The sequence below is a fragment of the Castor canadensis genome, chromosome 6, assembly GCF_047511655.1.
Source record: "Castor canadensis chromosome 6, mCasCan1.hap1v2, whole genome shotgun sequence".
In the NCBI taxonomy this organism is placed as follows: domain Eukaryota; kingdom Metazoa; phylum Chordata; class Mammalia; order Rodentia; family Castoridae; genus Castor; species Castor canadensis.
Window position 1 is genome coordinate 141,420,988 of NC_133391.1, and position 25,038 is coordinate 141,446,025.

Here is a 25,038-nt window from a genome sequence, read left to right on the forward strand (position 1 = left end):
TTAACACTATCTTTAGTATTGAACTTGCAAATAAATTCTCCAAAAGGCTGTACATGCTAGTAGGTTTATGACATTAGAGGATTTATTTTACTAAATCTGTAATGATTTATGTATTTAGGAAGTACCATCTGTCTGCAAATAATCCTTGCTATGATTCCACATATGTATCCTTTGCATAACATTTCTGTAGCCTTATTTGGTAAATGTTTGCCTACTATGAGGCAGGCTCCCCACTAAACATAGTAAGGCATTTTCTTAGAAAAATGAAGTGCCTCTTCATCAGTAGTTTCATGCTACACCTATTGAGCAAACACTATTTTGTCCCTTAAAGAAGCAAATAAATATTCGTTCATAATGACGTGTTCAAAATAATACCTCCAGGTAGTAAAAATTGTTCAAACACGAATATTTCTAAGAACCTGAGAAGAAAGGTAAAATTTCTAAAAATAAGTGTAATTGAAAATAAGTTGGTCATGGAAACTTGAAAATCCACTTGAAGAGTGAATTTTCACTAGCTGCCTGATTCAAATTCTTCCACTATGCACAGGGCCCTCTGTGTGTCTGTAGCTCTAACACAGCAAAATCAGAGTCTCCATCCCTTTTCCCACCTCCTCTCACCTCTACCCTTCAGATGAAACTGCTTTCACTGCACAGCAGGAGCTGACCTTACCAACCTGGATAACAGCAAGTGATTTCTACATTGCGGGTAAGCAGACTCATCAAGTAAAGAAGTATCTCCTCCACAGGGGGTAAAACAGGTGACACTGCCTGGATCAATGCAGTAAAAACACTCTGGAACTGAAGGAGGCTTTACTTTTTTAGATGAAAAGAAACACTACATCATGGTAGTAGATTTCAACATTGCCTCAATGTGTATCCTTAGTAATGAGTAATAATAATGGCTGTGTTGGAATTAGGTAGCAAGAAATGAAGCTAAATACACTGGGGCACCTGCTACCATATATTTCCTTCAATTCTGAGGATGAAATTTTTCCTGGAAACATTTGTGGCTGTAAAGCAAAGATGAACGACATAAAAAACACATTGAATTCTAAAAGGTGGAATTTATTGTCCTAAGTGGTGGTAACAGGAAGGTGGTTGAGAACTCCAAAGCTGGCAGTTCTTATGTACATCTTTCAGAATTCTTATTCTCCACTCCTACTTTTTTTTCTCATAGGAATATGATGTCTGACCTGGGTTTCTCTGAGAAATAATTAAAAGAAAGTCTTTTGCCTCAACATATCTGCTCAGATATTACTAAATTGTGCTCTTTCATTTTAAACAGTAAAATATCTTTGACTTAAGCAATAAAGGTGAGAGGCACATCTTAGCTACTTCTGAACTCCCAGGGCATGGTATCAAAACTTGTTTGGAAACAATGAAATGAAATTGTGTCTGATTATGACTCAATTGAACTGTGAGCAAGTGCCTGATAAACACCACTCACATGCTAAGAACTGTTAGGTGAGGATGAAAAAAGAAAGGCAATATCTTTCCATCTTCTGATAGTTTCTCTCTCTCTCTCTCTCTCTCTCTCTCTCTCTCACACACACACACACACACACACACACACATTCACATACACACACACACACACACAGTCTCATCTTTAGAGTGGGGACAGATAGTCACCACTCACCTCTGATGATCACATATTTCTTGTTTATTAAATTTATCTTCTTGGATTTTCTTCCTTTCAGGACATTTTGCTAGTAGGTTCCTTGGTTCTTCTATACATAGGTCTTGAAAGACCCAACATCCCAATCTGTTATTTGGATTCACGTTAGGATACCAGGCTATGTGGTCTAAAGAGGCCAGCAGTTCCTGCCAGAAGCCCTATCAGCACAGATGGACAAATGACAAAATTGAGTGGGGATCTTTGTGTCTGAGTACCCAGGTTTTCCTTAGTAGGATTCCTCTTCACTAAATTCACCTCAAACAAAACTTAATTTCTGACATACAACTTTATGAATTCATTCACTATGAAGTATTGATGTAGCTTTAAGTAGTACTTGTTCAAATGTTTTTTACTTTAAATGTTCACAAAAAAGTCAAAATTTCAAGTGATATACTACAGGATGACTTTTATAGGGAAAAGTGAATCCCTGCCTCCAAGTTCTCCTTAGGGTCCCTATGGAAACTCCTGGGATTTTCCAGAGCAGTAATTCTCAAAACTTATTATGCATATAGTTACTTCATGATATTCATTAAATGAAGATTCAAATTCGGGGAGCTAGGAATAGAGCCTCAAATTCTGCCTTTGTAAAGCTCCCAATAATACAGATTCCATTGTTGCAAGCATCCATCTTTGAGAATGTATCCTACAGATCCCAGGTTTAAAACAATTGTTTCAAATTCTCAACTTCCCCACCAAATAAACTTTGGGAATGAAGAGTAGCCAGATCTTTACATATGAAATAATGTTGGGTGGAGGAATTTTCATAGGGAAGAGGACTATAATAACTAAAATTGTTTGATTTCTACAGCCTAGTCAACCTAAAATCACCAGTATCATACTTGTAGTCTGATAAAAATCAGATTTATTTACTCAGTACAATGAAGGAGATCACCTAGAAGATGAAGTACCATTCATCTCAACAAAGGATAACATAAGTTGGTATGTGCAAGAGCAGAGTACAGATGAAATTTAAACAGAACAGTGTTTTGATAGACTCAGAGCAAAGTAGGACTCAGGAAAAGAGTCAAGTCAGGTCTGGACTGAAAAGCAGATTCAAAAGACTGCATCCCTTGATCCTACAAGGTGAAGCCAGCTCTGACAGTTTGCATACAGAAACTCCTTATCTGAAGATGTGCTCCTGGGCTATGTATTGACCTGCTTCTCTATGTCAAAGTGACTTTAATCCTGCATGCCAGAGGTTTTATTCTTATTGACAGAATTTCAAATAGTCATGCTCATACAAGAAGGGGTTATGAGACCCTAGAGCTTCAGCATGCCATTGTCAGAGAGCATTTTCTCCTAGCTGTTTCTATTATTCCAACATGGTGAATGCCCTTCCAGATTTTACTTGGTCTGAGATATTTTTAGTTTATTCAGTTTATGAGTGCAGAAATCCAATTCAAATTAATTTGAGCCAAAAACAGAGGGCAGGGTTACTTTGCATACTTATTGGAACTAAAAGAAATGTAGCTTTGGGCATAGCTACACCTGGAGCCTCAAACAGTATCATCAGAGTTTGATTTTTTTCTATCTCTCATATGACTATATTTTGGTAGGATATTTCCATACTGAGTCAAGATGAATAAATATTTTTCCCAATACTTTCAACCTAGTAACAGAATCAGTGGTCTGATTTGGGTCCAAAGCCAATTTCCCAAACAAGAACCACATGTGAGAATAGTCTAATCAGGATACCTTTCATGTCCGCAGTTTCTAGAATCTGTGGGTTCTGGTTTCCGTGCATTCAACCAACCACAGATTGTAAAGATTTGAAAAAAGAAATGCATCTACACTGAACATGCACATACTTTTCTCTTGTCACTATTTAATGGTAGATAAGAAGCAGTGAGAGTGGGGAAGGGGGAGGCCAGGGATTTGGGGTGGTTCTGGAAATTTTTAGAGGTGGAGCCTAGTTAGAGGAAGTAGATCACTGAGGGTAAGTCCTTGGGGTATCTTGTCCCTAGCCTCTCTGTCCCCCACCCTGCTTCCTATCTACCATTAGGTGAACAACTCTACTCCATCATGTGTTCCTGTTTCTATGATGTTCTGCCCAAGCAAGCATGGACTAAACCGTTTAAAATTGCAAGCCAAACAAAATCTTTCTTTCTTTTAGTTGTGTATCTTAGACATCATGTCACAGCAGTGAGAAAGCTCACTAATACACATTGGCTCAACCAAATCTGCCTGATACCTGATGTAAGACATGTCTGAGTTATGGCACTGTGTGTAGGGGATGTGTGTGTATACACTTATGTTTAGGAGTTCTATAGGATTTTCTGAAGGATGTCCTTTTCAAAATATTTTTTAAAATATAATTTAAATGCTCCAATCTAAACAGGTCCAACCCAGGCCCCAAATTTTGGCTACTGTTAAAGCAACTGTAATTTATACAATTGTTAGAAGAAGAAAAAGGTCTTCCAAGTCAAAAATATACCAAGTAGAAATGAGTTTTTAAACTAATACTGAAAAATACCAGAAGATGATCAGTAGCCCTATGAATACAGGAGGAGTTTTTTTGGTCTTATTTACAAGTGAATTCCCAGAACCTAGTTTAGTAACTGCGTATCAGTTTCCTAGGGTTAGTGTAACCATCTGGATAGCATAAAACAACACAAATGGATTTTTGCACAGATCTGGAGACTGGAAGTCTGAAATTAAGGTGTTATTGTTTTAATATAAAATATCCCCACAGGCTAGTGTGTTGAAAGGTTTGGTCTCCAACTGGTGATACTATTTTGGGAAGTAGTAAAATTTAAGAGGCAGGCCTACTTAGCGAAAGTAGGTTCAGTTGCTGTGTGTCCTAGGAAAGTATATCTTGTCCCCAGTCCCTTCCCCTCTCTCTCTTTCTGCTTCCCGGCCACTATGAAGTGAGCAGCTCTGCTCCAACTGCCCTAACGCAGTAATATTCTGCCTCAGCAGAGGCCCAGAAACCATGGAGCCAGCCAACTATGGACTGAGACCACTGAGACATGATTCAAAATAAGTTTTTCCTCCTTTTAAATTGTTTCTCTCAGGTATTTTGTCACAATGATGAAAATCTGACTAACACACAAGTGTTGGCAGGGTGGGTTCATTCAGGAGGCAAGAAACTGTACCATGGACACTCCTCTCTCTGATCCCATCTTCAGATCGCACATTCCTCCATGTTTATTTTTGTGTCTTCTTCTCTTATAAGTCGTTAGGGCACATGCTAGTGCAGTATGACTTCATCCTAAATAAGTATATCCACAAAGACCCTATTATATCTGCAAAGACCCTATTTCTGCACTACATCATACTCTGGGGGGGAGCTGTGTGGAGGTTTCATTATTCAATCTACTAAAAATTGGTACGTAGCTTTAAAAAAATGCTATAATAGCCACTGGTGTAACAATATATTATATAATCTACTTTGCTTTTGGCAGATCCTTGTGCATTGAGTCAGCTAGTTGTTCTTTGAAATTAATTCAAAATAATATAAAATGAAATTCAAATTACAAGACCATAAGAAACAATTTGGAGCTGACAATGTAAAAAAGAAACACAGGACCTGGGCACCATTAACAACATCTTCATATTTGTATAATTTTGAAGAATAATGTCTATAGCACACTCTGCTCAAATAGTGTCTTTTACCCCACAACTTCTTCATTACATTTTTCTACATACTTCTCAAGTAGAATGATTACATGATTGATATCATTTTTATTTATTTTTACCAATTTTTGAAATGCTTTACTTCAAGAGATATAATAGAATGGGCCCTGGATTAAAAACTTTACAGAGTGAAATCCAAACAGAACAGGTGTGTTGTGTCATTGTCCCACATAAATAATGATAGACTCTGGTATCTATCAGAATCAAATACAAAGGCACATTAATTTGCATTTATTAATTCAAATAATACACACATTTATTTGAATGGGAAAAATTTGATACGTAATTATTAAACATAACAGGGAATTGAAGTAATGAAGTGTTTGTTAGCATGAAGTAAGGACTCAAAGTACAAAGAATTTAAGAACAGGAGAAACAAGAACCACTCCCCACGCCAAGGCTGAGACAGAGCACCCAAACAAGAGGCTGTCTCAGGGCTGAGATCTGCACTTGGTTGGAAGGGCACAGCTGTGGCTCACTGGATATTAGAGAAATCACTGAAATGCTTTGCCATTAGAACTTGATGAAATCTACCCTCTGGAGAAAGCCATCCCGAGAAAGATGTCATGCTTCAGCATTCACTGCAGTGCTGCACAAGAGGAATCAGTGGAAATCTTGACCCCTGGGATGCTCTGATGCAAAACTATTTAAGGGGCTCCTGGTGGCACTGCTCACCACTGAGTTCTTCTGGACACTATGTACTGCAGGATGCAGGACCTGGAGAAGCAGGCCATTGAGAAGCCCATCACTAAAGAAATCTTGCCTAACAAGAGAAACAATCAGGAACCAGGAAGACAATAGTTCTTTCTTCTAACTTTCCTCGAAAGCCCTCCACTTATAAAACCGAACATTGTGCCAGATGACAAACAAAATCTATTTAAAGAGCCCAGCTATATTTTCACAAAGCAGGCAATGAAATGTAATATGGGACAGAAACAAGGCAATAAATTGATAGCTGCCACATCTATCTGCCAATTTCTGAAGTTTTCAATTGGAATTATTAATGATATTCTAGACTTCTAGAACCCTAAAGTTTTTGGAAAAGAGAAAAATTTCTTTAAATTATGTAAGGGCTAAGTAAATAAGCACCATAAGACTAGAATGAAATATGTCATCTGATATCTTGCATTTGTGTAACACTTAAACTTTGTGACCTTCGGTGCTTACCCCAGCACAAAGCTTTTTAACTTTGGTTTGAATAAAATTGCAATTATCATTATGTAGAATTATTTTAAATAAAAAGCCTTTGGCTGGGCATGGTTGGACACACATGTAATATCAGCATTCAGGAAGCAGAAGCAGGAGGATCAGAAGTTCAAGTTCAACTGGAGCTGTATGTAGCAAGATTCTGTCACAAGAAAAAAACCAAAAATTAAATTTAAAAAGAAAGAAAAATTCTTCCTCATATCTATTTTAAATTACTTTTTTCTTACCTTATGCTTTTTTTGCCATTTTTTTACATTTGTCATTTCATGATAAATATAAACACCAGAAGGATATAACCTAAATCAAAAACATTTTATTTACTTCTGTTTTCTTTATATCTTCTTATTTATTTGTCCAATATTTACCCTTGAGATTAAGTTGTCATACTTCTTTTACAAATAAAGAAACCAAAGCTTAGATGTCTAAATTCAATACAAGCTCACTGAAATCCATACAAGCTAACAAGCAGTTGAACCAGGATGCACCAGACATAGGTATATCTAGTTCAATGACTCATCAGTACTGAAGAAAAATAATTGTACCATTTCTTTCTTTCTTTCTTTCTTTTTTCTTTTTTGCATTACTGGGGTTTGAACTCAGGGCCTTCATCTTGAGCCACTCCATCAGCCTTTTTTTTTTTTTGAGATAAGGTCTTGTGAACTATTTGCCTGGGCTGGCTTCCAACCTTGATTCTCCTGATCTCTGCCTCCTGAGTAGCTAGGAGTACAGGCATGAACCACAAGCACCCAGCAAGTGGTACATTTCTACTTGCAGAGAATATTGTTGATTCTTAAAGAATTGGAATAGGTAAAGCAGATCAGTAATAATTTTAACAGCATACATCATAATTTAGGATGCTTATGCATATTTATGGGTTTTAACAATATTTTTTTTCATTTCACTTTACTGTTTCCACATTTCATTTTTTACAGAACCTGGTATTCATAAGCCATCTTCTGCTATCATAAGCCATCTTCTGCTATCACTCTCTGATTTACTGGGGCCGATTGTTAACATCTGGAAGAGGACAGAACAAAGAATGAGCTTGTTGACAAGTCTTGTGATTGCTTCCATAGAGATTTAATGAAACAGGTCAATAAAGTAAATTACAAAAGGCAATTTGGAAGAATAAAGAAGCTGTGCAAATAAACATCCCATGGATTGGTGGGCATGAGCAAATCTTCTTATTTAGTAATTTGCTTTAGGAACTACTTAGGAAATACTGCACTCAATCATGTCCTGCTTAAAATATTTGATCATTTGACAAAATAATCACATGATCTATACATTGATTAGAATGTTCCATGCAGGCTTAACATGCAGCATGAAATTTCGTGGTCCTAGTTTCAAAAACTGTTATGAATAATTCAGCAACCAAATAACTATCAAATGCACACTATAGAGTAGCATAGGCATACAACTATGAATAAGACAGGCCAAAATCACAGATCTTGGAGTGCTTAAAGTCTGGTGAGGGAGATTGGCAATAAACAAAATAAGTACATACGGTGAGGAAAGGAAATAGGGAAAATATAGGAGAATATAATTTTTAAAGGGAGGATTAGGAAAGACCTCACTGAGAAAGTGGCACTTGGAAAGAACACTTGGAACTATGGATCCAAGTAAAGTGAGCCATAGCAACATCTGGAGAACATTCCTGTATTAGTCAGTTTTTCATTTCTGTGGCAAAATACCTAAGAAAGACAACTTAGGCAGGAAAGATTTATTTCGGCTCACCGTTTCAGAGATTTCAGCTCAGTAAGCAGTTGTCCTTGCTAGGAACACAGACATCTCATCTACAAGAAGGAAGTAGAATATAAGGGTACAAATGCTGACTGGTAAGTAGATATGGTGTGAGAACTTGTAGACCTTGTCTTCTGATTGCTACAGTTTACTCACTGAAATGGAAAGCAACTTAAATCAGCTGATGAAAAAAATGAGTAAGTAGATATTGAAAGTAAGAAGAGAGATGATAGGGCCTTAAGTAGTCACCTCATTCTGTTTTCTGCATTTCTTTAACCTGAGACATCTACCCCACATTTCAGTTACTCTAGTTACCAGTGTTGAATGATAACTAGAGAATTCAGAAAGTGGTCTCACAGTGAGCAGAACCTAAAGAGGCAAGTGACTGCCCAGTCTATTTTACTATGTTCTATGGGGCCACCGGGATGGGGCTAAGTATGGACTTTGTTCCTATTAATTGAAATATTTCTAGCACCAATTTATCCATCTCCATGTCCAACCCCAGTGGCCCAATAGACATCAAATCAGTTTCGAGGTAAAAGTGGAGTAGAGCCTCTTCTCTTGTTTGGAAAACCTGCCTGAGAAAAAGCTGGACCAATTTGTTCTTGTAGACTTCCAGGGGATTCTGGATGTTTTAATGATGAAGGATGTACATAAAATTCTGGATGTTTTAATGATGAAGGATATACAAGAAACCAGTATACAGGATAAGCATGAGTTGGAGTTTTTGTGCCCATGAAATTCAAATACATGAATAAATATTGCTTTTCTTCTTCTCTTCCTGCTTTCATTTGGCTATTTTTTATTATATTCTTTCCCAGATACATAACCAGACCCTTTTTGCTATGCAAAAAGGCCTTTGGAATTGTAAACTACACTTAACTTTCTCTTGTGACAATGTAAATTACAATATTTAGAGTGCTTTATCTTAAAAGAAACTACAAATGCATTATCTCACTTAACACAAAAATCTAACCTGAAATATACCCAAGATTATGAATGAAGGAACTGAGATTCAGAAGTTTTAAATGATCTATTCAAGTTTACATAACTGATGAGCAAAGGATGGTTTTAACACAGATTCTTTGACTATGGATTCCATGATCCTTTCATGCTACATTAGAATTGCCCATCTTTCTCTTTCTCTATGCCATTTCCCTTCTTCCCCATTATAACTATAACTCTATGTTGGACCAATATAATTCTAAATGAATTCAACCAATGTAAGCTCACAATATCCAACTAACAATAATCAAGTATGAAAACATGGTATATTGAAGAAAGATTCTAAACTCTTTGGCTCATAGAAATAGACCCTTCATCAATAGAAATAGAAAAACAGATTTTTTTTACTAGTTTCTAATATATTTAAAGAAAGTTTTCATTTTCGTGAGTTTTAGGATTCTGGAAAATCTGCAAACCAATATTTTCACAAGGCAATATGCTGAAAATTAAAGAAAATCATTAAGAGCCTCATAGATCAGGAAAATTGTGACAAAGGAGTTCATGAGGTTAGTAAAGGGGAAAATTACAGTGTGATGTGTTGGAAGAGAAGCTAACATTTATCTAGTTTCTGTTATCTGCATTTTATACATGTTAATTTTGTTAAATGTGGTGACCTTGAAGTAGAAAGAGGACCTCCTGAAGGATAATAATGATTTTGGCCTTACAAAGTACATGTGAGTAGGATTTATCCCTGAACTGTATGATTCTAAACCTCATGCTTTTTGCACTAAAATAGAAGGGAGAAAGGGAGGGAGGGAGGGAGGGAAGGAGGAAGGAAGGAAAGACAGAAGGAAGGAAGGAAGGAAGGGAGGAAGGGAAGGTTATTGTGTCTGAGGAGTCCTAAAACACTTACCAATTACAACAGTTTTAAAGTAAATGTATTTAAGCCTAAAACACAACTAAAGTGGCCTGAAACTGTCAGACAATATGAAATCTATATCACCTTTTCTTGGAATTGCTCTCAGTCATGCTTATTGATTTGAATTGATTGGTCTGCATTTTCCGTTGATAGTTGCCTAGTTATGGCTCTCGGCGATTAACTGCAGCATGTGTCTGCACAACAATATATAAACACATTTATTGAAGCACTTAAAAAAATAAGGTCTGACTTCCAGTGATGTGCCAATGTAGGCAATTAACTAACACAAGTTCAGAATCACAAGACCTTTTCTTGAAAGGTCCTGAGTAGAGCATGCTGTCTTCTTATTTATGCTACTTTCAAGTGTGAAGAGCTTCTTACCAAGGCAGGTAAAAGGAAGGCAATTTTACCAAAATGATTAATGTGTAGCCCATGTTTCATTCTTTCATTAATTTAGCCGTGGTGTTGTTAATTGCTCACCTAAGCCTAAGTTAAAATTTCAGTCTCAAGTAATAACTGAAAGACTGGAGGTTTGGCTCAAGTGGTAGAGTGACTGCTTTGCAAGCTTGAAGCCCTGAGTTCAAACCCCAGTTCCACCAAAAAATTCAAGTAATAACTGAAGTCTCACAGAGAATATATATTCATTCATTCATTGAATGAACATGTTAATTGAATACCAGTATTTGTCAGGTACCCCCATATCCTATAGACACAGAGGAGAAGAAGATATAAACATATTTTCCAATTGGCTTTTGGTTATGATTTGGATGAATGAACCAGATTAGCCTGATTAAAAGACATGGAGATGGGGGAGCTCTCAGATAGGGAGACTTGGTGATTATTAACCAAAGGGATAAAATAATCAGATTAGTATTTTAGAAAGAACATAACTGGGTTGTGGTGAAAGAGTATATATATATTGTGAACAAGTGTTGAGGGGGGCATTTTTTCTTTTTTCTTTTTTTTGTGAAAGTGTAAGAAAGAGAGCGTTGGTAAAATTTCCAGCTAGTGTAATGCCCTGGACTGGCATAATCTCATTAGGAAGGGAAAGATAATAGGATTCCAGAGAGAAAAGCAAACCTTTTTCAAGTTCATAGGCAGAACAACTAGAATTTAGCTTGGTGCTGAGGAATGAGAAAAGGACTCCACATTGGAAGGAAGAGCCAGCAGAACGTTTTATGGGATAGCAGGTTTTTCAGTCTCCCAATTCCGGCCCCATCTGACATTTTAAAAAATTGCACTTGCTTCTGGGATGAGCTCCAAGTCTTGGAAAGAATTTGTAAGTGGGTGTCAATATCATGTAGGTTACAATTAAGAGTCCTGTAGCTTTCTACCTTAATCATTTCTATAAGTTCCAGAACAAAGGCCTAGCATTGGAAAGCAATACAGTAAGAGCTGGTCTGTGACCTTGAAATTAAACAAGAATCTACTGAGAAATTTTCAAAGCCTATACCTATTATACCTCCTCAATATGAAACCTTCTCAAATGTGACTGCTATTTTGCCCAGTAGTATATACTATTGGTTAGTGTAACGAACAGACAGAGCCATGTGTTTGCTAAACAACCAATGAAAATCATCTTGCAACTGGAAAAGATGGCTGTTTGTCAAAACAAAAACTGATTGGCTTCAGTATCTCCACACGGAGCTGCAGTGGTTTCAACCTAGACATTCTTCAGGCTGGGAACTGCTTTTTAATGATTCCATTGATGTCAGCTGGCATCTATTGCAACCAGCTATCAATCAATTGAAAATGCAGCAACTATCTTTCCTCTGAATTAGATCACAGAGCAACAATGAAATGTGTGCCTCAGCCATAAGGTAGATGAACAGGCACTCTAAGTTATGTTAAAGGGAACATGACTTTTCCTCAATCTGGCTGGGAGCAATAGTTGCAGTAGTCAATTGTACAAATCACTGGGTGCTTTCACTTGGAGTATTTGTGAGGAAGGAAGAAAGGAAATATCTTGCTTTGCTGATCTGAGAGTAACTGCAAGAAAGTTGAGCATAATAATATGCAGCTGATCTTTATGAGAGGAATGGAATTGTCAATGCCAGATAATAAAAGGAGTGACCATAAAATCACTGCTAACAGTTTCATTTCTCAATCATAATGCTGATTTCCTTGATGAAAAATGGGCTGAGGTACAGCCAAGAGATAATTGGGGTCCCAGGCTCTGTAGGACACTTTTGAGGTTCGATTTCTAAATAATTCCTAAACTTTGACATATTCTGATGCAGTTTTACTGAAAATAACTCTTGATAATACCAGATACAAGTTCCTGACCAGAAAATCATATATAAGCACACAACAGCATCATAATTATTTTTTATATTCTAAGCAGAATCTTGAGTAGCACTGACTTTCATATTTTTATAATGTTCCAATTTTTTATTTTATATTATGTCTTGACAGTTTTTATTTTTAACTGACACATCCAAACATAAAAACTGTACATATTAATGTGGTACCTTGTAATGTTTCAACACATGAATACATTATTTAATGTTCAAATCAGGGTAAACATATCTGTCTCCTCAATCATCTATCACTTCTTCATGGTGAACACAGCCAATATCCTTTCTTCTAATGTTCTGAAATATACAGTACATAACTGTTATCTATGGTCACCCTACTGTTGACTATCACACCAGAATTTCTTATTCTTATCTGACTGCATCATAGTACCCATTGATCAACCTTTTCTCATCCTCCCTCTTCCCCTCTCTCATCAGTTTGATTAAAAATAAAGCAATTAGGTACCAGTAAACATCACATGGTACATGTTCAAGGGAAGTCTCTTAACAATGGGGAAAGATCATGTAATTGATTTTTAAATCCTCCTATATAAAGTCAACTTTTTGTATATTCAGTTTTATTTGTGCAGAAGGCAAAAACTCATTCACTATTTTATAAAACTTGAGTATGAAATGGGGAAGAGTAAGCATTAAAATCCAAAACTGTCAACTTTTTGTGACTGTGTTCTTTTCCCAGATAAGTACATATATTTCAATGAGGCTTTCGATTGTGCTTCATCATTTCTTAATTTTAAAATGCAAATGATAATATCAGCTTCCAAATGTCAGCCATCGTGATGAATTGACTTTTCACCTTTTTAAGTCATTTGGTTTTCTTGCTTCTAAAATGTCAAACCTAAAATCTCATGATAACAAAACTGTGCAAAGCATGTTTTTGTTTCCCTCAGCAACCATAACACTTCATAGATAATTCTCAAGCTTGTTTCAGATGCAAAATCCTGTGGTCTTTGTTTGGTCTTCTAACTGTACAGATTAAGTCATCTTTTAACTAAATTAATCAATAAAATCTAACCCTCCAATATAACACATTAGAAATGACTGATTTCACACCTCTACAGTGCTAAAACCTACATTTTAAAATGTCCACTAAATGCTTAATGAATCTCTGGTTTTAGTTTGTCTTTTGTACCAGATAGCATGGATGCTCTTGCACCATTTCAGAAAATAAAGGTAGAGCAACTGAAAAAAATAGGAACTTTAAGTCTTATAAATTTTTCTTCACTTACAACTTAATCTAGAAAAACTGATATGACTCACCATCCTGAATGTTATGGAATGATGCCATAGAACAGTACTAAAAACTGGACTGTTAGTCTTTTTCTCAATTTCAATCAAAGCGCAAATGGAAATAGTCATTGTTGAAAAACAGAAATCAAATCATTGGCTGTTTGATGAGTTGGTTGATTTATTTCTAAATGAATTTGTTTAGTCATTCATTCAACACATATTAGGAAGCATCTATTATACCCTCAGCATTAGACAATACAATGATAAATAAAGCATAGTTTGTCACATTCAGGAATTAGAATATAAGTGAGGAACAGGTTATATCATAGTCATAGATATTAAGAATTTAATAGGTCAAAGTAACTTTGAAATTAAGTTCCTGAAGCTCCAAAAATGAATATTACACAATAATTCTTGAAAAACTTACTTCAATTACAATCCAACATAGCATTAAAGGATAGTCCTTCTAGCCTTATGTCACATGGTTATTATGGTATTATCTTTTTTACTCAGCTAGGCCTCCTCTATTTTATTGTATATCCAATCACAGGCAGGGAACAATACCTTTATATATTCCATGGTACAAACAAACACAGATACCTAACAGTGAATGTATTTTCATTCTAATCTCTCAGGAAAATGAGTTGGAATAATGCCAATTCTGATGGTCTAACTTGTCTCTTATCCAGAAGAAGCATATCACTTTCAGTTGGCTTAGTGATAAAGATGTCAACACTAAAGACTCAAAAACTCTTCCTCTATATGAAGAGAAAAAATGTAGTTATATACATGTATAACGTATCTCTGAAAGTGTTAACGGCAATGGTGCAGTTTGTGATCAAAAGACCTACAAAGTCTTTGCATCCCGTGTGGAAGAATTTCTAGCAGGACATGTGAGTATAAATGGAATTTATTAAAAGGTAGGGAAGGGAAATACAGATGGAAGCCAGGAAGCAGAAAAAGTATACTTCTCTTCTTTGGGTGCTTTTAAAACTTATACTAACCTATGAGAAGGGAGGAACCAGGTGATTCCCATCCAAAGATCAATGAGTGGGGAGGGCCACATGAGTGTTTCCTGTCTGGGTGAGGGCCATCTGAGCCACCCCTGAGCCAGGTGCTCAGGGGTGCCACCCCTGAGCCCCCACACACCTGAGCCAGGTGCCACCCCTGAGCCCCCACACACATACAATATTATGTCATATATTTTCTATGAATCCCAAACTTTCCCTTATTCTAGCCTGCCTCAAAAATATACATAAGAAATCTGTGACACCAGTTGCTTCTGGAGTTAGAATTGGTGGTTAAGAGGCAGTGATTGGAGGAATGTTTTTATTGTGTATCTTTATGATAAATAAAGATAAAACTTTTAAATGTTTGATATTCTTTTTGGCAGTAATGGGGTTTGAACCCAGGGCTTCATGCTTGCTAGGCAGGTGCTCTACCACTTTAGCTACTCTACCTGATCTGAACCTTTTAAATATTTGAAACATGCATATGTTATCTATTTAAATTCATACGTGATACTGTGGGGTGGTATATGCCCATCATCCCAACTACTCAGTTAGGGCAAAAGCACAAGACACTATCAGATAAATAAACTAAAGGCAAAAGGACTAGCGACATGGCTCAAGCAATGGAGCACTTGCCTACCAAGCTTAAGGCCCTGAGTTCAATCCCCAGTACCACAAACACACACATCCCAATTCAAGATTGGAAACTTCTACAGACTGCTAAATAGTTTATCTTCTTAGTTTCAAGTGCCTTCCTTGCTGTAGCTCTGTGTAAACTAGAGGTCCCAAAATTCTCAGTTATTTTCTTCCCCAGTCAAGCCAGTATTCTGTTCCTCATGACACTTCTTTCTACTATCCCATTGTTCCCAACATGTCAAATGCCTACAATTTTCAACTTTCCATCTGTCGCATCCACTTAATCATTTCTTTACTTATATCCACAGTAGTTCAAATGCTCTGGGAAGCTGCCTTTTCCAGAGGAGTGCAGCTTTTGAGAAACTGCAGGTGGTATAGGAACAATGACTTTTACTTTCCTGCCTCTGTACCTCCATATAGAAAGATAATGCTTTATAGAAAAAAATTAAAATCCAAGTGGATGTGAAAAAGAGATGAAACTTTTCCAATCCTTATCTGGTTCCTTCCAAATTAACCTGTGATCTGTGTGAACAGATCCCTGAGCAAGTATGACAACAAAACAAATATCATCTGTGAAGGGTGTCAGCCTCTCTCATGTGTCCCCAGGATGCCAATAAAGAAGGCTGCCTTTTTTTCCTGGTTAAGGATTTCTCAAGGTTATGTAATTTATTCCCCATCCCAACCTAAGTAACCTAAGAAGGTATCTTTTGCTTCTCCTGCACAAACAGTAGCTCCTTTTCCCTGCCTTCATTTTCTTTTATAAAGAATCTTGCTACCTTTGGCTCTTAGGAATCTGACTATTACATCTTAAAATGACATTTTAAGTGAAATATTAGTCATCTATATCAGGAAAGAAATGCCTTTCTTTTAAGTGATACTCTTATTTTGAGTGACTACCAAAGTCAGTGAATCTAGGATATGGGGTAAAAATCTATTATAATAACCTTCAAAAAGAGAAAATATCGCTGCTTAATAGGATTCAGGTTTATCACCTTGTGAGTCTCATTCTAAAAGAAAGTGAATCTAAGGACTGGTGGAGTGGCTTGAGTGGTAGAGAACCTGCCTAGCAAGCCTGGCAAAGGTGAGGCCTTGAGTTCAAACCCCAGTATTGTCAAAAAAAAAAAGAGTGAATCTACTGTTGCTTTCCTTTCAAAAAACATAAGAAGATGCCTTTCATTCAAATACTAATAAGAAATTAGGGATAGCACAATTGTCTCATTACATTACGTCTGATATATTTACCTTTTTAAACCTTTTAACAGGCCATGCAGTAGGGAGTTTATGTGTATTTTGAACCATGATTTAAATTGTGTGTTGTGAATTTTATGTCCTGTCTTTCCAAATATACTACATGCTTCTTGAGGAAGGAAACCAAATCTTATTTAATCCACAGCATCTGTCTCAGTGTCTGACATATAATAAATCTTCTAAAATTGTTGTTGAGAGAAACCTTAGGGATGTAGTAATATACAACCTGGAAGATAAATGTTTTGGCTCATATGAATAAGCCATTTCAATTAAATATTGATATCTTTAAAAGGAAAATCAAGTGAGGTTCAAAAATGAGAAGGTAGAGGAAATTATTAAGTCCATCTGATTTTAAAAGTAAAAATGATCTCTTTCTAGATATATGTAATAAATTCTAAGAAACAGGGGACTACTATAGTTCTCAAATCATGATCAATTAAAGTAACAGATCTAAAAAGGTAGAAGAGAAGAAAAGAAGGGTGAGTTAATGATGAAATGAATGAAAGGAATAAGAGATAGAGTATTATACTTTTAATTAAGTTTTATTTAATTAAGTATGTATTTAATTAAGTATTGTACTTTTAATTAAGGTGAGCATAAAGTGTGGCAGAGATTTCCAGGACATGGTTAGTAGTACATTTTTATTGTTCATTTAGCTTGTGAAGCTCAGAGTAAATTATTATCAACCAGAATCCTGAGCTATTTCACATTTTAAGAGAAAGAATGCCAGCTTTCCTTTGTGTTGAATTAGTTAATTCACTACTGTTCAGTATTAATCTGCTTGACTTCTGCAAGGTTAGCTGCTGCCTTCTGACAGCACAGAGCTAACTGACCTATCCCACAAAGAAGCTGTACTATCTCTGCCTTTCCCTCAATACCTTCAGTTCTGAAGGCTTCTGCATTCAGATGAAAAACATTATTCAACAAAGGAATATTTTCAACAAGAAAAGCAGTATCAATTGAAGAATTTTAATAACAACACCTAACACTTTTTAAATGACTGCTACATACTGATTAGCAGGCACTGTGCTTTGTCTTTTACATTCATCATTTATTTTCATCCTTCCAAGGGCTCGTGTGTGTGTGTGTGTGTGTGTGTGTGTGTGTGTGTGTGTGTATGTGTGTATGTGTCTGTGTCTGTGTGTCTGTGTTTAGAATCTGTTTTTATATTATTGTTGTACTGAGGGTACATTGTGACATTACAAAAGTTCTTATAATGTATCATAGTTGAATTCACCCTCTCCATCATTCTCCTTCCACAAACCCCATTCCTGGAATAGTTTCAACATGCCTCATTTTTCTGTTTTCATACATGAATCCAGAGTATTTCTGCCACATTCAGCCTCCTTAACCCTTTCCTTATATCCTCTCCCATCCCACTGGTACCAACCCCACCAGACTTGATTTCATTGTTACAATCCCAAAAACAGGCTTTAGACCAAAGATAAGCCAGTGAAGTCATGCATCCACATATGATATTAACTGTTATCCAGCTGTGCAGGTCAACACACTATGAATAAGCTGCAGAGGTAGGGGACAAGAACACATTATTACACAGTGTTTGAACACAGAGAAGCCAGTAAAGTTAATAGGGGCTGAGAAGGAATTAGTGAGAATAGAAGTGAGAATAACAATGCCAAGAAAATATCCCCAGAGGTATGGTGGCTAATGGACTTTTCACCCAAAGGATGTATACTACTTAATTTAAATTTTGTCCATATGTATGTGATATACTCTGATATAGTTCAGGAAAGTCTGACTCGCAAAACTACCTCATTCTTTTATATTTGGTTTGCATTTCTCTCTCCCTCTCTCTCTCTCTCTCTCTATCTCTTTGTGTGTGTGTATGTGTATAGAAAATAAGAAAAATATTCAAGTCCTATCTCAGGTTCCTTAAAACACAAGAGGGGAACAAAATGAGCAAATCAATCCATAAAGACAGAGCCAACTGATGCAAACAGGAGTCCAAATCCAGAGGAGAACATGAGAACACAGGTCCACCTAAGCTCACGGCAGTATTGGAAGGGATTCTGCCCTTCCACAGTCCAGAGAATGGGGTTCAAACCAATCATTAAAGCTAAAGGGTTAGACCTCCTGACGTCTGCATTACACATTTGCTTTGAACAAAAGACTGTCTCCACAACTAACTCATTAGAAACTACAGGCAAAAGCTCTGTGTCTCTATTTCCTGTGGGATGGTCAAAGGAATATATGACCATAGTCAGATTTTGATTAAATCTACTGAATAAGTAGATTTCTTTTTTTTGAGATAGGGTCCCACTTGTAGCCCAGGCTTGCCTTGAGCACTTTATCCTCCTGCCTCAACCTCCAGAGTGCTGAGATTATAGGCATGCATTACCACATTCAGCAATTTATATCTTCTCTATGAGAACTTTCTTTTTAAATAGTAAGTTATTCTCTAGAGAAGTGAACCATAGCCAACATGTTAAGTGTATAATTTTTTCTCTGGAGCTGCCACATTCACTTCTCTTGGAGAAAACCCTGAAACATAAGGCAGTACAGGTGCACCAATATTTGGTGATCACAGGACTTTTTTCTCTTGATCTGCTAATACGTTTCTATAAAAGCTACACTTAAATATTCTCTAAAACTGTAAATACATTGTCCATTTTAATATTTCCTGTCTGTACAGAGACTATCAGTTGCCTATCAAATACTTGTAGATTTATACACTACAACCAATCCAGGAAAGAACTACATTTCTCAGACAACCCTACAACCTTACATAATGTAGTCCTGTGACCAAATTGTAACAATACAACAGATGCTGATATGTTACATGAGACTTTTGGAAATTTTTCTTAAGTGGAAGGGACATATAACTGTGATGGCTAGTATCCCATCAACCATGTTGGTCTCCAAAACACATTGAGAATCAGTCAAAGTTTCACAAATCTTGAAGAGGATGGATCAGAACACAGGAGAGCCTGGGTCATGGATTACACAATGAAGATTCCCCAAGCTAGTGTAGAATTCCCTAGTTTCCATTAAAGGCAGCAAGTCAACATCTTACATAAAAATATGCATTATAAGTTTTTTGTACAGTTTAGTATTAGATAAAATAACTTCTTTAATAGATGTACATTTACATTATATCTCACTGCCTTTTGTTTTTCTGGTTGTTTCTTTTACTGAAAACCAAAGTTAAATTTTGTGGTGGCTACTCTTACTCTAGGTTACTGGTATATTGACTTCCATCTGTTACTTCCACCTCTGCATGGTTGTCCCATATCTTCTGATAGTTTATTTATACTTGGATACTCCATTGCATATTTTCATAAGCTTCTAGGAAAACTTTTAAATATAATCACAAGAGTTTGTATGATGTACTGGTTAGGTGGCATATTGCATTTCATAATGGAATTGCAGGAAAAGGGAGCTGTAACTCATGTCAATGATATTTATGTATTTATTTTTGGGTGCTTACTAGGGTTTTAACTTGGTTGGGAAGGTATTCTACAACTTGAGCCACACTGCAAGGTTCTTTTTGCTCTAATTATTTTTTGAATAAGATCTTGCTTTTATGTCCTGGCCAACCTGAACCTGAACCTATTTATGCTTCCCAAGTAGCTGGTATTACATGTATACACCACCACCATACCTAGCTTTTCATTAGTTTTGGTAGGGTCTCACTAACTGTGAGACTGGGCTGGCCTCAGACCATGATGCTCCTGATCTCTGCCTACAAAGAAGGTAGGATTATAGGCATGAGCCACTGTGCCTGGCACATCATTGATATTCAAATTCTAAAACAACTTCATCTCCCATAACTTAAGGTCATTTTCTCTCTGACCAACCAAAATATCAGCACCCATTGAAATCTACACATATTTTCTAAAAACAATTTAGACTATAAGTAAATATAGTTCTACTACTGTTTCTTCCTTTATATATACAGAACTTAGGACACTGAGACATGGCTATTTATCCATATTAAATCAATTGATGTTGGCTAATGATTTTTTATCAGACCAACTAGTAAGTGGCAGAGCCAGGATCCAAACCTACTTGTGTGCACTCAAATTATCTGCTCTCTATCCTATTCTGATTCCTCTATGCAGGAAATAATTATTTATTATGAATTATCTATTTAAAAAAGACCTAGTAACAGCCACCATCTCTTTTCTTTTCTGGAGTATTTTTAATTAGAAAGATCTGATAACAGAAAATAGACATATACCAGTTCCACAGCTGTGTCTCTGCATCTGGTTTGAGGTCTTGGCATCTTGAAACCAGTGACCTCAGATCCACACACCTCCTCTCCTTCCTGGTCTCTTTCTTCCTGCAAGATGCCATGGAAACATCTCAGAGACTTGCTTTGAGTAGAAATACATGAGAGAAAAGAGTGGAGTGATTTTTACTGCATTATATAAATAAATTCAGAAAATAGAAACCTTGTCTTTTACTAGAACTTAGGTATGACTCTAATATCTTTATGGGTAGATAAAATTGTGTTCCCAGTAGATGATTTTGGTAAACCTGCTGTCAATAGGGAGATAAAGTTGTATTTCCTTCAGGCAATCTCCTACTGAAACATGAAAAAATTTTAAACCAGATTACTTGGGAAAAAGTAACTCAATAGAGCAATGTATAAATACTTTTTCCTAATATCCTGAAATAGCCTTTGAAAAGCCTAAACAGAAATGGCTTAACTTCTCTAGGCACAGGTCCCAGTTTCCAGAATTGCATTGACCCTCCCATCCACTCCTCTGTCAGTATTGGTCTTAGGGTAGAGATGCTATGTTTGTTTTCATAGGTATTCCCTACTGTCGATTCTTCTGGGGTAGGCAGTATAACACAGTGCCAGAAATCCATACAGTGGGGATTCAGCAAGTGCTGAAATGAAACAAGTTTCTAATTTTGGTCCTTCTTGCTGTTTCCCTAGAAGTTTTTGTTGTTGGGGTTTTTTGGGGGAAAATGGGTAGTGGGGATTGAACCCAGAGCTCCTGCATACCAGGCAAACAACCACTGAGCTACATTCCTAGTCCTGCCATTTCTTTGCTCTGAACAAAATAAAAGATTTTATTAAGATTACAATCCTTTCTTTTACTTGAAATTTTATAACCTCCTCCTACATTCTTTTCTCCAAGTCACTAGTGTATGTTTAATTACATTATTCTATCCTAGTTTCATGTGGTTCTTAGTCCTCTGAGTTGATCCCCTGTGAATGAGTGGAAAGCTAATTCCCTCCTTCATTGACAAGCTAAAATCAGTTCCAACAGCTACAAAAATAGATCATGAGAAGTAAAATGTCCAAGAAGTTTTAGTAGACTGGCACGAATGGCAATCTCCCACAAGACCTGATCTCATTACAGAGCACTCAAGATCTAAACATGATTCTACAGTGTTCTGGACTCCCTGGTACATGGAGAGTACAAAATGAGTTTTCATTATTAATCAAATATTCTAATTAAGAAGCATTAGTCTAATTAGTCTAATTAGTTCTTAAATGGACTGCCAGTTTCCAAAATATGTAAACACAAGAAAAAACACAATATAAAAAGGATACACTGTGTAGAAAAAGTTTCAAAATCCAGGAAGCATTTCAGGATTTCAGGTAGAGCATTATGTATAGCCCCCGGAACAAACTGGGTCCTCAACCTTACATGAAATAACTTTCTACAGCAAAATGGCATTGTTACATATGGACATGTAGGTAAACAAAAGGGTTCAGATAAGAAAGCAGTTATTACAGTTAACCAGATTTGAAAAGTCATTTTGACAACCTCTTCAAGTCAGATTGGATGCAAAATAAGTTATAACGTAGAAGGCCCAGGCTAAGGAATGAAGGCATGATAAGGCAGATATCTAGTTTTAAGAAACTCCATCCATAACAATTTACAATATGGAACTATTAAGATATCCAAGATACTGAGCTAGAAACTCTGAAAGAATTATTGTGGACTAATATCGGACTCTAAGTTATCTTGAGTGATAATCTACATATAAAAAAACAGTAAGCAAGCTGTATAAGGCAAAACATAACAGCAAAATTACAGGAACAACCACAAAACTCTTTATAGGTCAGAAGCCCAAAAGATTTCCTCTCAGATCACCTAAACATTTAAATAATTCTATCTATGGGAAGACAAAGTTCCCAAGAGTCAGTCTATCTTCTGTCTCATGTTCCAGTTCCTACTTCCATCCTAAACTTAACTTTATCTTTTGTCCTTGTCACTGAAAAACCATATTTAACTTCCCAATTCTATCATCTAGAATTCAGAGATTGTATTACAGATTCTGAAATGGAGAGTAACAGGTAAGAAAGGCTTAAGGGGTAAGGCTAATATATACACTGTGGGGAGAGAAAGGAAGCACCATTGGACAGAAGGTAAATGTATGCTTCATTGTGTTCAAATCTAGGCCTCAGTTTACCCTACAGGAAGCTCCAAATTTTGCCAGAAGTTTATAAGAATTGTCTCAAGTTGGGTTAAAACAGTTATATCCTCAAGCCAACCAGTTAGTGGAGCAAGCTACCCTGAGAAGAAGTTTTGACTTTGGGCAGATTGACTTTCTAGCCAAGCAATCCCAAAAGAGGGCAGACAGCATACCACAGCTAGGAGAATCAATCTTTCAGTGCTGGAAGGGATTAGAGTAGTATTAACTGGCAACCACACAGGTATACATTTTTTCCAATTAAATCTTCCAAAGTAAATTGATATTTTTAGAAATGTCCCTACTGGCTTTATGTGCCTACTCAATATAGATGTCTCCTGATTAGCATTATAATTGCCAAGTCTAAGTAATAAAAAGTATAATAACTTTATAGATAATGAATCTCAAAAGTATCAAATTGGTTGTCATGTTCGTACCTCTTTTTTCAGAGTAGGTCTCCTGTTCCTCTTGTCAGCTGTTGTCAAGCAATTTACAGCTCATAAAAGGGTACTAGAGGTATAAACAATGCACAGATTCGCTCTGATTTCCTTTATTGTGTTCCTGTGGAAGGTGTTATGGAAATCACTTCTTGGTTTATCCAGAGTTTGTTGAAAAGGTTGATCAGATGAAACAAGTGTGTTGCAAACAAAGAGAAGTGTTATTTTTCCCATCAGATAAAGTGATTATAGAAACTATGTCAAGATTCCATCAGAAGCTGTACTTTGGAGCAAATGTTTCTATAGAGTATTTACCTTGGACACATAAATAATCATCGGTATCTCAGAGTAATCAGAAACATAGCAGTGCCTGACTGAGTTTCTTACCTAATAACCATTTATTCACCAACTAATTTCTGTACACCCACTTAGAACCTTGGAGACATAGCAGTAAATCCATCTGAGAGAGTTGAGGAGACAGCAGAAGAGTGGAGTAAATAAACACTTTAGCCAAGAAAATAAAATAAAGTGTAAAATGTCACAGAAGCAGAAGCAGTGATTCTTTCTTTTTCTGTTTTCTTTTATTTATTTTTTCTTTCTTTATTATTGTGCTGGCTAGGGGTACATTATAACATTTATAAAGGTTCTTTCAGTGCATCAAGTATATCATACAGTTTCAACGGGTATCATTTTTGCATTTACATGCATGTGTACACATTATTTGCACCATATTAACCATCTTACCCCTTTCAATGCCAACTCCCCACTCCCACTGGTGCCCCCACACACAGAAGCTGTTCTGCCCTCCTGTTCTCAAATTTTATAGAAAAAAACCCATAAAAAATAGAAAGAGAAATATGACATTTTTGCTAGTTTTAGATAAAGACAGCTACACAAGGAGATTCCTTGTGTTGTTTCCATATGTATATGAGTTACAACCACAATTGGTTTATCTCTTCTAGTCCTCTTCACTCCTCCCTAGTCCCTTTCCCATGGTGGCCCCAGGCTATTTAAGATTTCTACATTCATTCCTGAACAGTGAGCTCACCAACCATATTCAAGTTTTTAGTTTCTTTCCCTTGCCTTATCCCTCCCATGAGAGACCACCCCTTAGTGTGACCCCTGTCCCATGATATTGCTGCATTTGTTGTAGGTCTATAATCTGCATGTGAGGGAGAAAATGCTGTTTCTGGCCTTCTGAACCTAGCTAACTTCACTTAAGATGATGTTCTCTAGTTCCGTCATTTACCTGCGAATGACAAAATTTCATTCTTCTTGTGGCTGAGTAAAATTCCATTGTGTATAAATACCACATTTTCTTAATCCATTCATCAGTAGTGGGGCATCTTGGCTGTTTCCATAGCTTGGCTATTGTGAATAGTGCTACAATAAACATGGGTGTGCAGGTGCTTTTGTAGTAACCTGAGTTGCATTCCTTTGGGCATATCCCTAGGAGTGGGATTGCTGGATCATATGGCAGGTCTATTTTTTAGTTTTTTATTGAGCTCCATATTGTTAGTCATAGCCGTTGTACTAGTTTACATTCCCACCAGCAGTGTATGAGGGTTACTTTGTCTCACGTCCCCCTCACAAATATTTGTTGTTGGTGGTGTTTTTTTTTCTTTTATTATTCATATGT

General features: G+C 36.5%; 1 long non-coding RNA gene across 2 annotated transcripts in view; it reads right to left on the minus strand.

Moving 5' to 3' along the window:
* Window positions 1-5,574: 5,574 nt before the first annotated feature.
* The window catches only part of LOC141423933 (uncharacterized), an 84,481-nt gene continuing 65,017 nt past the window's right edge, over window positions 5,575-25,038 (minus strand). The window contains exons 3-5 of one of the 2 annotated variants that reach the window (XR_012448700.1): window positions 8,258-8,316; window positions 7,456-7,537; window positions 5,575-6,662 (exon numbers count right to left, since the gene is read on the minus strand). This is a non-coding gene — a long non-coding RNA (uncharacterized lncRNA). Of the gene's footprint in view, window positions 7,538-8,257; window positions 8,317-25,038 lie in introns of both variants that reach the window. The other variant, XR_012448699.1, reaches the window with a different exon arrangement.